Source organism: Dreissena polymorpha, chromosome 1, assembly GCF_020536995.1.
Source record: "Dreissena polymorpha isolate Duluth1 chromosome 1, UMN_Dpol_1.0, whole genome shotgun sequence".
Classification (NCBI taxonomy): domain Eukaryota; kingdom Metazoa; phylum Mollusca; class Bivalvia; order Myida; family Dreissenidae; genus Dreissena; species Dreissena polymorpha.
This window is the reverse complement of record NC_068355.1, coordinates 25,199,498-25,216,327: the sequence shown is the minus strand read 5'-3', so window position 1 is coordinate 25,216,327 and position 16,830 is coordinate 25,199,498. Positions and strand designations below refer to the sequence as shown.

Genomic DNA, 16,830 nt, shown 5'->3' with positions numbered 1-16,830 from the left:
TTCTCAGTTATTTTAAAAGATCTTATATCCATGTTTTTAACATAAAGGAGAAATGTGCTTTCAAGCAGAGAGTGATCTTGGACTTTTTCGTGAAATCGTAAACTTTAAGAATAAGTAGGTTTTGAGATTATGAATATGTTAAAAAATATCTTAAAAAATAATTATGGCGCTGTTTTTTGCTTGTGTGTATGTTTTATGATAATAAATCTTATTTGTGTCGTCACTCGCCTATATGACAAATGCCACGTACGTAATAACGTACATGTATAAAGCACCACGCTCACTTTGGGATTAATTAAAACAAGTCGGTATTTTTTTGTGTGCTTTTAATCGATTAAAATCACATTTTTTAAGAATGCAATGAACATCGTCAGTACCTGCGTACAGTTATCACATGGTACATGTAAATGTATATGGTTTGTTTTATTTTTATGTGATTCTGTACACAATGTATACCATGTATATTTCGGCAATACTGGTCGCGTACGTAATTCCAGCCACTTTTGGGACTATTTTAACAAAATCTTTTGTTTTAGGCAACTGGTTTAAACTAAACTTCACATATATAATCCTGGGTTCAAAACTCACCTAGCATGAAAATTTCAATAGAATTAGATCAGTGTATGTTACTTTTATGAACAGAAATTAATGACATATAAACTATCAATTTTCGTAGGGCAATTGTACCTAAAAAAATCGGCCACTTTTCAGTTTAATCTGCAGGTACAATTACAAAGCAATATCTTTAGACAATTGCCCTCATTTTAAGAGTATTAATAAAAGTTTACACAAACACAATTTTTGACTTGAAACTTAAAAAATATGCGACATTATTATACTAGTTACTCCCCCTACCTATTTTAATAAATATTAACAGGCCTGCACGGTTAATGGGGAACTGCAAATTCATAAAAATATTTATTTTTAATAGCTTTTATAAATTTTTACTAACATAGCTAAGAAAGTAAAAAAATTTTGTTTAATAAGTTGACTTTAGTGTCGATTTTTAGTAAACGCTTATATTTAATTTTACAACATGTAAACTATTAATATTCAAATCAAGGGAGGTAATTCATATATTAAAAGTTTATATTTAGGTCCTGATTTTTTTGTTTAAAATGTATGTTTTATACAATTAATTAAAAATACCTTAATTAAAGTTTATCAGATAGAAATAATAATAATTTTATCATATATATTTGTTTCTTATATGAATATAATTTTTGCAATGGATAATGATGTCACTTTTCCCATGACAGAAATATCTTGTGTTATCTTTGAGACATTTTAATGCAAACGTTTACAGTGATATGCTTCTTTAATTTGAAAAATATTGAGATTAGTGTTGGTTTTCAAGTTGATTGTTCTAAAATTAATCAAAACATGTGTGTTTAGATCATGAAAATGATTAAACACAGGTGGCCGATTATTTACGTACAGGCCAGGAACTCTCTGAAAACCGGACTATTAGACCGGTCCCGAGACCGTCCGGTTTACAGAGAGTCTACTGTATAAAGAAAATTATGACATGAAACAAATGTGCCAATATCCAATAGTCCTTAATTATCACAAAATTAAAGATGCCTCAGGATACCTGAATTAATTGTTATAACTCGAATTAATTCTATAATTCTTAAAACTTATTTAATGTTTTTTACCACTTTTTGTGTCATTTCAATATGTGTACTCCAAACCAACCAACGCATTTCAAATTTCCAAAACAGAATTTCGGCACAAAAAAATCCTGAAGAACGTTCTTTCAACCCACATGATCCCTACTATTGTGTCGCCTGCTACAAAGTACAAACTGCGACATATAGTGATCTGACTTCTCCATCGTGTGTCTGTCTGTCACAACTTTTGTAATTCAAAAAATGCCTGCAATAGAAGTGCATAAGGTCAGGTATCAGGCATAGCAACGCACCAAAATGTGCCATTTGATGCTAAAATTTGAAATAAATATCCGGGGTGCTCCAGACCCACACCAACGGGAGGGGGATACCCTCTCCCATACCCACCCCATCCGCCGCCCCAAATTGTTAATGTGCTTCTGACGCCCCTGTTGCATACAGGTAATACAATGCAATAACTTATACTGATATAAAATAAGTAATAATAAGCTACCTGTGATTAAGCTCAACACATTTAGAGCAGCACAGCTGACTGTGGTCTTCGCAGTACATTGTTATTTGTTCACTCTTGTGTATGACGCATGTTAAAAGAGAAATCTCCATCTTCTTAGAAAGTGGCCACTTCATTATTTTATCCTTTCCATAAGGAGATTTTTTGAATAACAACCAACCATGCTGTCTGTGGGAGTTTATACATCTTCTGCAGAAGTATTTAAGACATGTTTTACAGTAAAAATCTGCATCTATTTCTACAGATCGTTCTTTCTCGCAGATTGTACAACAATAATATTTAACAAAATCATAATTTCTTGAAATTCCAGATGTCGCCATTTTGATAATTCACTTTCAACAAACAAGATTTTGCAAACTAAAATCAATTGAAATATTTATGTCCAAGCGTGTGTACACTAAATATCCCAGAAAACACACACACATAATGTTATTAACACAGACAAGTTTTAAGAAATTTTGAACTGAACAGCAACCAAGTTAACCGTCAAATGGCGATTGTATTATAGGAGTAAACAGTGTAACTATGTATACTGTCACCTGACTATTGGGTACTGAGTGTATTGATTACTTTAAACTGCAAAAAACAAGCTTTGTAGATAAACACTTTAAACCAAATTGTTTAACACACCACATTTTTAATTGCTCTAATACATGCCATGTTATGATAATATAATTATAATGATAATACAGAAGCTTGTTACATAAACAAATTTTATTACAATATATTAGATACTTTTCATTAACAGCATTTAAAACTGACAAGTAATACTTGGCCATTTAAATGCAATTGCGCTTATTGACTAGTGTGACTATTGCATACTGACATAGCAAAAGCCTGAGTGATACACCTTCTGTTTTAAACACATGAATGAATAACATTGACAATAAATGTGTTGGATGCATTCATTAGAAGTTTCGGATGGGTCGTTGAGCCAGCTACTGAGAAAGTTGTGACCTTAATATTTTGTTAAACAATCAACATACTTGAAAGCTTTTCATAAATATGTCCAACTGTTGTGTTTTTTTATACTTTTATTACATGGTTCCACTGATTAAGTCATTTAAAATATGGTACAGACAATAACTACCATTTAATAAAAATCTTGAAGCAGTCAATTACTACAAACATTCATTATTGTAGCTGGGGTGAATCTAATTCTCTTAAATCTTAGAATATACATTTTGTTGATGTGAATGCCAACTTACATTGGCAAAATGTTGAGTAGCAATCTTCAAATAGGTCCCAATCTAGGAGTGGATTAACAATATAATTAAGGAAAGCGTGACTTTTATACTATATTAAGTTTTTTATAAACTCTTGTTAAAGCTGCAATTGTATCATCAACTTATCCTTCAAAACAGTTTCAGTTGCAATAGATATTTTAATATCCCAATTGTGTGCTTTGTTAAATTACAATTGTGTTTGATCATTTTGTTTATTTCTAAGTCACTTTATGATGCTAATGATGTGTTGCTCATGGCAAGCCTCGCCGTGTAATCCTTTCTTTAACGCATCGGACAAATTCCAGTACTCAATGATACTTAGTATTCTGTCATATCTCTTTGAAAAACCACACACTGCATAAAATGCAGGCATTTGTATCGATGGCATTTAACCCATTTATGACTAGCGTCCTGAAAAAAGGACATTGCAAACAGCGTAGACCCAGATGAGACGCCTCATAATGCGGCGTCTCATCTGTGTCTGCGCTGTTTGCATAAAGGAATTTCTTTATGAAATATTCTAAATATAGAAATAAATATACTTGACATCCCTAATTTTGGAAATAAATTGATCCAATTTAGAAGGATGGGAGAGTCCACTAGTCATAAATTGGTTAAACAGAATAAATTTGTCCTAGTTTATTGTCACAGTCTGACAAGAAAACTAACAAAAAGCTTAAATAAAGATAATATTTTAATTAAATTTTAACATTTCACGAAGTTGTTGTTTAGAATAAAGTATAGTCGTTTGTAGCCGTTTCTTTAGTTCCTATTTTCCTTAGGTCAATTTTCTAACATTTCAACCAATCAAATGCCCAAAAATCATTAACATCGGAACTACAGTGCTCAATTGACGTCATCGAACGGGGAACTCCCGGGATGAAGACAACTGTTTTACACGAAGAATGCTGATGCGTTGTTCGAAATATAGTCACAATAAATACAGAGAAGAATTTTAGAATATTTAAAAGCCGTAATTTTGATCATTTTTATATATTGTATCATTATGATCAATCAGGAGATGCTGGTTATTTACTTTGAAAATTTCCAGTTCCAGTCTCCGGTTCGGATATTGCATGTGCAGATACCAAACTTTCCAAAAGAACAACCTGTAGATCTACAGTCAAATATATGTGTTAACGTACATGTAATGCTCGCTTCTAGACAGTCTACGGATCAACCGAAGGACCTACCAACGAAAAGCAAAAAAACTCTTATAAAATTGGGAGCCCGAAGGACCTATCAACGAAAAGCAAAAGAACTCTTCTAAAATTGGGAGCACACTCTTTTTGGTTTGTTGATTTGGTTCAATAATAGTTCAGTCATGTTCAGTGTTAAGACCTACACTCGCACTTTTCTGGGATGAGCTGGTTTACCATTGAACAGTTTACCATTGCCAAGTTCACATACCAATGTCAGTATCTGACAACTGTTATGGTTGCATCAGAGCTTCAGGGTTAGAATGACTATAGAACAATATGGACTGGCAATACTTAACGAATCTGTAGACAGTATGGCAGATGCGCAGGCTGGACTGCAGCTTTGCTGGTCGCTTCTGTTCAAAGAGACATTTCGAACGACACCGCTCATAAACATCACAAGCTCACTTTTTTGTAGGTCAAAAAGGTTTCAGATTACAGTGCCAGGATTTCCTGTTACAAGCCCAGAGCTGTACCGTGTATAACTGACCTCATTACCCCTCGATCAATAAGTATCCACTGTCCTTTCTCTCAAGAAACCAATATACATGTATACATTTGCATGATAACGATAATGGGTCGAAGAATTCTCAAGATATGTAGAAACAAATATACTGTGACAAACTCTTGTGACCTTGACCTTTGACCTGTAACCCTCAAAATTAATAGGAGCATTCTTGTTCTCACAAAATAATGTCATACCAATTTGCGTGATTTTATGTCAAATCATTCACTAGATATCCTGGGGACACTTAAGATCTACCAACAATAAAACAGACCAACTGACGGTCATGTGCAAAGCCATTCCTCAAAGCGACAATATTTTAAGCAATTAACAGGATTGATTTTAAACATTTTGTGATAATGAATTTCAATAAGAAGCCATTCAAGAATTTATTTTGTACAAAATACAATTTCACAAAAATGCCTTGAAAATCGTTCATAAATGAATATTAATATGTTGATAAAGGTAAAATTCTTATTGGAGTGGATTATGTAGACAATAGGCAAATTTCTTATTGAAAATACTTTAACTACAGTTTGTACTGTGAACTAAATGCAAAACCTTGTATACCAAAGTTTACAGTTATTTGAAAAAAAAAACATTTCTTTTTTCATAAAAGGAATATGCGGGAGAGGACAATCTAATTTGCTAAGCTATCAAAATCTTGTCATGTGTATTGACTTGTTTTCAAACATTATTAAAACTTGTTGGGCCATAGAACCTGTATTTTCTTTCCTATAATGTTATATGCATGTTTGTGTCAACTGAAAGGATTACAGTAGCTTAAAGCAGCATAAGGATAGACTTTCCTCTAAATATAGGCACTATTTAAGCACTGCATTTATAATAATTAATATCATTTATACCTCTTTTCAAGCTGAAATTTAGCACTGCATTAAATATAGGCACTATTTAAGCACTGCATTAAATATAGGCACTATTTAAGCACTGCTTTAATAATCATTAATTTCATATATACCTCTTTTCAAGCAGAAAGTTATCATTGAAAACAATGTTCAATTGATTAAATGGTTGAGACAAGAGAACCAAGAATGCCCTTGATCACTCAACTGTGTAATAGGGTCAACTGTTTCATACAATCTCTATAGAGTACAAACATACCACATACATGTATAAAAGCTGTGTAATTTGTGTGTGTTTTTTAAGTTGTTAAGCTATGCAATTAATTTTTAAAATATTTAAGTTCCAACATCAACAAGCATGGCCAATTTTCATCCAAGATAATTATTTTAACAAACTTGGTAGATGACCGCTAAATGATGTTGCATGCCCGGTATATAACAACTCTGACTTGGCCTTTAAAGATGAGTTGTAATCTTATTCAAATATGTACATCTATATCGCTTATTTGTCACTTGATCATGGTCAGTTTTGAAACCTGGGGTTGTAACTGTAACATTTGCAAAAGTCTCTTTAAAGGGACAGTCCAACAGTCAAAAGCGTCGTTCGACGCAAATCGACATTTTCGGGAACTACGAGGATTGCTTATATACTAGTAGCTAAAAAAGAATATCAGTGAAACTGATGGATGCTCCCCGATGATGCGCTTTGTCATAATGTATCCATTAACAAGGGCTGTTTGTAAAACATGCATGCCCCCCATATGGGCTGCCCATTGTAGTGGCAGCCATTGTGTGTATACGTTTTTTGTCACTGTGACCTTGACCTTTGACCTAGTGACCTGAAAATCAATATGGGTCATCTATGAGTCATGATCAATGTACCTATGAAGTTTCATGATCCTAGGCGTAAGCGATCTCCAGTTATCATCCGGAAACCATTTAACTATTTCGGGTCACCATGACCTTGACCTTTGACCTAGTGACCTCAAAATCAAAAGGGCTCATCTGCGAGTCATGATCATTCTGCCCATGAAGTTTCATGATCCTAGGCGTATGCGTTCTTGAGTTATCATCCAAAAACCATTTTATTATTTCGGGTCACCGTGACCTTGGCCTTTGACCTAGTGACCTCAAAATCAATAGGGGTCATCTGCGAGTCATGATTTATCTATCGATGAAGTTTCATGATCCTAGGCGTATGCATTCTTGAGTTATCATCTGGAAACCATTTTACTATTTCGGGTCACCGTGACCTTGACCTTTGACCTAGTGACCTCAAAATCAATAGGGGTCATCTGCAAGTCATGATCAATCTACCTATGAAGTTTCATGATCCTAGGCATATGCGTTCTTGAGTTATCAACCGGAAACCATTTTACTATTTCGGGTCACCGTGACCTTGACCTTTGACCTAGTGACCTCAAAATCAATAGGGGTCATCTGCGAGTCATGATCTATCTACCTATGAAGTTTCATGATCCTAGGCCTAAGCGTTCTTAAATTATCATCCGGAAACCACCTGGTGGACGGACAGACCGACAGACCGACCGACAGATCGACATGTGCAAAGCAATATACCCCCTCTTCTTCGAAGGGGGGCATAACAATGTTCATTATTGTTTAAAATATTTTATTTATATACACCGTCCGATTGTTTAGTTTTCTAAAACCTTCTTTAAAATATCATTCAAAGTTATTGTCTTTTCAAACGAGGCTCTGTTTTCTGGCAAAAAAACATTTTTTTTCTATTAAATAAAGCTTGCATGAACACTCCTTGCGTGCTCAGCGTTCCGATATTTGAAATAGCATATATATTTATAATTTTGCGCTGTTAAATAATGCACTACATTCAACAGTTCGGCGTCCTAACGAAATGTAAATATATAAAAAGATCAAGGGTTTTGTATGCTGGAATTAATTCAGAATTAATTAACTGCCATAAAGATTGTATGGGGTGTATTGATGAAATTTGGTAATGTCCTCGTAAACAGTTTACCTGATACGTATTCCCGGTATTGCATGCTTCTGCATGTGTGCTCTGTTTACTAGCCATACCTTGTAAAGGCCTGTAAATCAAATATTACGGTACGTGCACAAACACATAACATGTCTCGAAAACCGAAACTATGTCTACATGCCATTGAATACTAAATTAGATTTTACCTTTCGATAAACACCCATTACGATCAATCCTTATAACCTGCGGCCTGTCCCGGATCTCTTAGCTTTCTACAAATTATATGACACCATATATATATACTATTTTTGGGGGATTAAAACTTCAGGGATATAATAGCTGTATTTACACACCGATACATGCTGGTCGATGCTAATAGACTAAACCATATGCGATTGCATTCATGTGTATATGTCTAATATGATATGTGTTTGTGCCATACTTAAAAATTGACCGATTGCTGAACATAATGTTGTGTTTTTATTGTAAATAAAGGCGGACTTGTTGCATCCTTTGACATACTTACGAATTGCAAATAAAACTGGAAGAAATATTTGCTGTTGAAATATTATGAAATATTTGTGCGGTAAATACAACATATGTATTCAGATGTATAAGATTGCTCGCTCTCCTTAATCTGGCTTATAGTGTTGTCCCTACTTGAAACGTATTTTGGAAATGTTTTGAGGAACAAGGTTTATTTTCTTCTAGTAATATAATTATTGATGTTAGTGATTAACAATCAAAATTTAAACTACATACACACCTTTAATTATATCATACGAAGCGATTTTTATGCTTTCCAAACATGTAATTTTAATTATTAGCCGTTGCATTACAATGCAATATATAGGCGATGTTTTCACACTGTTTATGTGTTTGAGGGCGTTAAATTAAAGGGAACGTGCTCATTCTGAACACTACCATCTGAATAATGTACCTGGATGTGTACTTCTTAACTTTATATCTCATCGAGTAAAAAGTATGTAGTGTTAAATCGTAGCGCTAAACACGGCAAAGTTTTTCTGTTTACGCTTTATCGATATAAGATATATGTTTTAGAGTTAAAACGGTAAATGCAATTCACAATGCATAGCCATGCAATGCATGCGAATTATCAACTTTTATGTTTGGCAGTAGGCTGCTCCTAATTGGCAAGTGTCCAAATCTTACATGCTTCGCAACAGGTAAACAGAACCTATTCAGATACAGGTTACTCCCGTAGTCGTTAATACTTTAGAATTGTAATAAAATCACATGCTATAAATGGACAATAACTCGCTGGCGTATTATTAATGACATGCCTTTTAATTTATATACTTACTTCTAGCCTTTGTTTACAATATCAGAAATGAGCTGGCGCATACAAGGGAAACATTATACTCAAGGATAAAATATTACTTGGCTTTAAAATTAAACGTTATCAAAATCCAAACTTTGTTTATGAGAAGGACATTTGTAAACGCAATTCAACCGCACCTATAATGCAAAATATATCTGTTTAAACAGCTTGCATTAGTTGACAATACATTAATAACACATTATGAGAGAGCAAAACGTCCTATTCTACCTCTTAAGGTACACAAACATGTTTTTTTAATAAATATCAAAGTCTTCTGTGTTTAACGGTAATGTTAAAACAGGAGTATTACTGAGATATTGGTGCATACGTACATGTAGATTGTATGTGTGGGTTTAAGTAGATAGATAGATAGATTTATTTCGGCATAGGAAGCATATACACAGTTCACAACATAACATAGAATAAAATAATAAGCAATTATTAAAAACTATATCATGTACAATAAACTATGACATGCTCACCAAACCAAGGATAACACAAAAAAGAGCAAGCCCTTATTTCCATTGTGGTCCTTATTATTGGTGGCATGACAAAAAGAGGCAGACCTTAAACATAACTATGTTGACCTTAAACATAACTATGTTCATAGTAAAATAATTATTTAATTAAATAAAAAATATATATCACCGTTCAAAAGAGATCAAACTAATTATCACAGTAGTGCTCAGAAAATATGACAGGAGCTGGAAACTAAGATCAATTGATAATGTTATCAATTATTGCAACACATAGATATTTTGACAGTTGTAATTTGATGATATGAGGTATCATGAATTATCTAAATTAAATATATTGCTAAAATGTATGTTATGAAGAATGAACTAATAATTATTAAAAATAAAAACCTAAGACGAAGTTAATATCTGCTTATTAAAAGTGAAAAGATACACATATATAAAAAAATAAATATTATTCATTAAATGACTTTTAATGGCAACCTTAAAGCCTTCTAACCTGTTGACCTCTGTGAGTGACTCAGGTAAAGAGTTCCAGAGTTTAATGCTGTTAAAAGAAAAGGATTTGGAACCATGACATTTGACCTTGGGTAAACAATACCCACCCTTTTTACTAAGCCCAGTGCTGTAATTATGCATAGAATCTTGGGAAACAAAGTGTTCACTCAAGTAATCTGGAAAAAGGCCATTTCTTATTTTGAAGACATGACATAACATTATTTGATTTACTCTCATGTGAACTGGTAACCAGTTGAGGGACTTAAAGTGAGATTGGTCAATATGAACTCTAGAATCAAGGTCAAGAACAAACCTAATTAACTTATTTTGACAGGTTTGTAACTTATTTCTTAAAGACTGAGTTATACTATTATACCAAACAGAACAAGCATAATCATAATGACACTGAATCAGTGACATTACAAGAAGTTTCTTCGTATGCAAAGTAAGGAAATCTTTCTTACGATAAAGGAATTTTAACCTAGAATTGGCCTTTTTCAAAAGAGACTCAGCCATTGAGCAGAAAGAGAGGTTTTGGTCAAGGGTAATTCCAAGATACTTAACGGATGATGTAGAAGCAATGGGTGTACCATTACAAGATATATCAATGCTAGATTGTGACCTAAGTTTTTGCTTTAACCCAAACACAATTGACTCAGTTTTACCTAAGTGCAATGACAACTTATTGTCGATCAACCATTGGCTAACCAAGTTCATATCATCTGTTAGTGCCTTTTCAACATCAAGTACACTTTTACCAGAAACAAGGATTCCAGAATCATCAGCATATAATAACAATTTATTTTTAACCACAGCTGACATATCATTCACGTAAATTAGAAAAAGAAGGGGTCCAAGGATTGAGCCTTGGGGTACACCACAGGTTATACTGGGCTTAGAAGAAAAGGTACCGGAGACATCAACAAGCTGGTTTCTATCCGACAAGTATGATTTGAACCAGTTTAAAACGCTATCACTAAGACCGGATGCACGAAGCTTCATAAGAAGAATTGAGTGGTCGACTGTATCAAACGCCTTCTGTAAATCTAACATAACCATGCCAACAATATTACCTTTATCATTTTCATACCTGATAAAATCTGTTAGGTGAATTAAACAAGTATCCGTGGAGAAGCCACTTCTAAAACCTGACTGAAATTTATACAATAATTTATTATCTTTAAAATAAGATTCAACCTGGTCATAAACTACCTTTTCAAGGATTTTAGAAATAACATTTAAAATGGACACAGGGTGGTAATAACCTACAGACAATTTGTCATCATTTTTATAGTAGTGTATTTCTTGTTTTTCACGAGGAAACAAAAATATTATTTTTTCTCAGTGGCGCAGCAATGAGTAAAAAAGCTTATTTCCTATGAGCGCGAATGAATAAAGTCAACAATCTATGGAAACCAACAATTAAAAAATACCTGTTTAATGCTTGTTAGCCGTGTATTTATATTTTAAAATATTTAAATTTGATACTTTTGCGAGAATGATACGTCAAAATAATTTCGTCATTTTACAGTGTACCAGTTGACAATATCGATAATGTTAACCGTCATTGTTGGTATTTGAAACAATTCATTGATGATATTTCTCATTAAACCACGTGAGATAATTACAATATCAGTTATTAAGTTGTATGAGTTTACATAAAATGACAATTCGAAAATAACACGCTCTGTGTTTCATAAAAAACAATTGTACCATACAATGGTGTTTAAAGTTAATTAAAATTTGTGCGATAGTTTTAACCGCCTTAATCAAGTTATGTGAACTGTACATATAGAATTATTAAAGGATTAAAACTATTTTGAAACACATGTAAACACTTAAAATGTTAGATGCTTAATACTTAAACCACGTATCTGCCATTAATGTGAATTTCCTAATATGGCAACACAATTTCATTGTAAAAAGGTGATAGACCGAATAGTGTTCCCATATAATAATGCAAACAATCAAATAAATTAGGACAGAACAGAACAGAAAGTTTATTCATATAACTTGAACATTTACAGTTCATCTTACATATACAAAACTGACAATATATAAGCAATAGGCACATGCATAGTAATGCGAAAGTGACCAAACTAGTACATAAAAAGGTGTTAAAAATGCACTAAGGCCATCGAATTACTCAACGTTTGCATTCAATGTATCAGTTCTCATTTTAAAAGCATTTTTACAATATATCGCGAGTTTATTTAGGACTTTGGTTTTATTATTTGTTAACAAAAGAATAAATGTATGCATACTAGGTCGGTTATAATAGAATTTGTCAATATACATTTTTCTTATATCTGTATAAAGAGGACATACAATTACAAAATGATATTCGTCTTCAATATCATTTGAGTTACATATATTACATTTGCGTTCGTTTTTAGGAATATCTGTATGTCTCCCAGATTCAAATTTTAACATGTGGGACGAAAGTCTTAATTTTGATATGTATTTCCTTAAATTAAAGTTTTGGATTATGTTAAGGTAATCAGATAGTTCAATTTAGGCAGAGATATTAATTGATATTAGATTATGGTTTCAACATCAAACGCAGATAGCTATCATACAGTTTAAGTTCCTATTTAAAGCTCAAATGTTGATGACAAAACTATATGTAAACACAGGGCGTTTACGGCCTGTAATTCCCACTATTTTATTTCAAAAATATATATATCAATATGTGTCACACCGTAACCTGGCATGGACGTGTGTATTACCCAATTATGCTCAGCTGGCTGACTCTTAAGACAAGGTCATATAAAGTTCAAAAGATAGCACCTTATTAAAGTCCCAGTTCATAGCTACATGTATATAAAATTTATATTAATAGGGCACTACGATCTATGAATGACATTAAAAGGTGTTCTCATACAAACTAAATTGTAATAAAGTTATTCAATTATTACAATTGCTTGAAAAACTGAATTGTTATAACGCCCGAAAGTGTGATACACTTATTTATTGGTTTAATATTGCCTCTGATCGCATTTTCAAACACAGATTATTGCAAAAGATAGTGTATACATGTATATAAAAGTGTATCTTAATAAGATAATACAACCTATGAATGACAAAAAAATGTCTCCACATGCAACCTGAATTGTAATAAAGTCATTACATTATTACAATTGCTTGACAACCTGAATTAACCTTTAAATTATTTTTAGAGTTAAGCCCCTTTTTAACTTAGAACTTCTGGTTCAATAATTTGAATACTATCAAAGATAATCAATTTAGTCTTGGACTACTTCCTTATGGCGTCAAGACACTTGTTACGGTCTAGCTGGATAACTCTGTCCTCAATATTTTTAAAGTAATGACCATTTTTAACTTAGAATATGTTGTTAAATTTCTTAACCTTTAACACTATCAAAGATATTTAACTCAAACTTGAAAAACTTCTTTATTGCAACAAGACAATTGTGTAGGTCAAGGTCATAACTCGGTCAGCATATATTTGTAGAGTTATGCCACTTTTTAGCTCTACTATTATATTTGAAATATATATAGTGAAGCTATCCTACTCAACCCGGCGTGAGCGTTGGAATTTTAAAGTTTGCGTTCCACCTCAAATATTTTCTATGTCCCTTGACATATTGCATTTATATTTTGCATTTTTTTTACAAACATGACCCCAATCTATAAACAAGAGCAGACAACTGTATCAAGCATTTTGTAAGAATAATGTTCCTTTTTATACTTTGAAAATTGAAAATGTTGTTAAGTTTTGTGTTTAGGTGTACTTTATTCCTAAAGTATCAAAGCTAATTGCTTTCATACTTGCAACACTTACTAACTATAATTAGGGGACTGTGCAGACACCGTTATGTAACTCTGACTGGCATTTTGACAGAATTATGGCGCCTATTATTATTAGAAAATTGACAATTTGGTTAAGTTTTGTGTTTTGGTCCACTTTACTGCTCAAGTATCATAGCTGTTGCTTTCAGAACTGGAACACTCGATAACTATCATAAGGGGACTGCACAGGAAAAGTTGCATAGCTCTGGTTGGCATTTTGACGGAATTATGGCCCTTTTTTCTAAGTTACTTTAAATATTTTGTTAATTTGTTTGTATAGATCCATTTTACTTCTAAAGTATCTAGAATATTGCTTTCATACTTCAAATACTTTCTTGTTATCATGAGGGTACTGTACCTGGCAAGTTGAATTAGACATTGACCTTTGAATTAAATTGACTCCCAAGTTCAAATTATTAAATTGTGCTCAAATTGTCATAACTTCTTTATTTATGATCAGACTTGAATCATACTTTGACAAAACAACACTTACCTGACATACCACAGTGGACTCCACCCAAACAATACCCCATGCCCCACCCTAGAACCCCCCTCCCTCCCCCCAATTTGTTTTTGTTTTATTTTGTTCCTTTCTTTTTCTTATTTTTGAAAGAACATCTAATTAATGACCAAACCCCCACATTATACCCCCCTCTCCTCCCCGACCCCAATCCCAACCCCAATTTGTTTTAAACATGGTAAAAAAAAATATATATATTTATTTTTTTTTTGATGGACCGTCCAACCATCCCCCCATCCAAGCTATTGCTATCAAACTTGAACTAAAATATTATTAGTTTGTTTTATGTCTTTACAAATAGTCAATAGATTGTGGCAAATATTCCTGAACTCAAAATCGTCTATAAAGTACAACTTCTTTAAAACATAAGCGATCAATATTTTATGTTTCAATTATGGTCCTCTTCCACTTAGAATTTCACTATATTACCTTGAACTTATTGAATATGAACAATTTTCCATTGATGGCTTACATTATACTGTCAAGCACTCGAAAAATCGAAATCTGTTTTTTGACAGCTCTTGTTACATTATATTATTTTACGGATTGTATTATTATAGGATGTAACATAGTTAGTTATATTAAGAAGAAACATGCGGAAATAAAGCCGTGGTTTTACATATCCTTCATAAAGAAATACATTTGTAACATGAATATTAATCAACTGAAATGATCCAACAAACTGACTTAACAAATTCGTCACATTAAATCACATCAACCAACCCTCCTTGCACCATGTCAGCCCACAGGTGGTTAGCGTGTGGCTATGGTATTAATTAGTAAAAACATCATTTTGAATAAAAAAATAACCGAATTATAATGATAAATCAACTTCTCTGGAAAGAAAATTCACTATCAAATATATATTAAACAAGGTATTGAACTCAAAATCAACCGAACACTGGGTGCATCCCTTTGAACAGCAATAACTTCATCAATTTTGCAGCGATTTCCATGCACATGGAAATGAATTGCCTTTCTGGCAGTGTACATATCTTTTTTACATTCTGATTTTCACAGGACGATAAACTGCGTTTAAGCTGATGTTCTTCAAACTTTGATTTTCGCATATTTTAAGTCTACCTGTGCACTTTTTAACAACCTAAAGGGGTGTATGAATCTATACTGAAACACAATTCAGCTACTATCAAGTATATTTACTCAGTCATTATTTATGTGGTTAAATTGTCTTCATTTTTTAGGGGCCACAATATATCCATTTTACAATTATTTAATTAGAAGTACAAGATATTTCAAAATTGTTAACTGAATAGGATTACTGTACTTGTAATTTGATTCCATTCCAAGTATGGAGCTATTTTTCATGGTTGTTATGAGTGTAAAACTTGTAATGAAAGCATTCAACAGGTTTCAATTGAAATTGCCTGACATGACAATTTCGCAAAGAGTTATAGGCAGTTATTTGGAAAATATTTAACGCAGGTCATTAAGTTTGCATGGATATAACCGTATTCAAACATTCTGAAATATCCTATTGATAGTTTTGACAACTTAAGTGTAGATAATCAATATTGTGCGATTATAACTCAGCATGTGGTTATTGGATGAGATCATCATTTACCATAAATATATTCACTTGGGAGAGTGAATTCAGTTTTGAGCTATTGAAAGTTTTTTTTTCACAGAATTCAAATATAATTGGGCCATATACTACTTTGAAATTTGTTATTTGCACTCAACCTTGTCAAATAATGTATTCAACTCAAAGAAGGGAATGTTTTTCAAATCGCATACTAGAGAAAAAAATATAGCTCCTATTGTTCTGTTCCCACATGAATATTTATTTAAGTGAAATGAATGAAATTGAGATAAGATAAGTGACGTCCCATGGGGTAACTTTTGTTCATAGAGGGTGTTTTCAATACACAGGAGTGGTGTCAATAAATTACATAGCTGGGTCATTACAATGGCACGTGAATGTGTATGTTTGATGTTGAATCACTAGTGACAATATTGATGGGTTGGTACTCAAGAAAAAAATCCCTTCTGTCAAAAACAAAGCAAATTCAATGTATTTGCTTAAAAATGCAATAATCTGCGGCTATTGAAATCTCTAGTCATATTTAGAAATGTTTTACAATGACCAAATTTGACCATAGGCAGTGTTTTATTTTCAACGTTTTGGGAATGCCGGCCAAGTTCCTATGGATTGGGAAAATTCGCGGCGTTTCGACTAAAATTGGGAAAAGTATTGTTGTTGTTGTTTTGCTAAAAGTGCTCCAAAAATGAGGATACAATATGTGTCACACCCTAACCTGGCATGGACAT

At 32.8% G+C, this 16,830-nt stretch overlaps 1 protein-coding gene and 1 long non-coding RNA gene across 2 annotated transcripts in view; one reads left to right on the top strand and one right to left on the bottom strand.

Moving 5' to 3' along the window:
- LOC127874566 (uncharacterized) overlaps positions 1-16,830 on the bottom strand; it is a 196,341-nt gene that overhangs the window by 61,179 nt on the left and 118,332 nt on the right. The window lies entirely within an intron of this gene.
- LOC127874554 (uncharacterized) overlaps positions 1-16,830 on the top strand; it is a 184,837-nt gene that overhangs the window by 77,673 nt on the left and 90,334 nt on the right. The window lies entirely within an intron of this gene.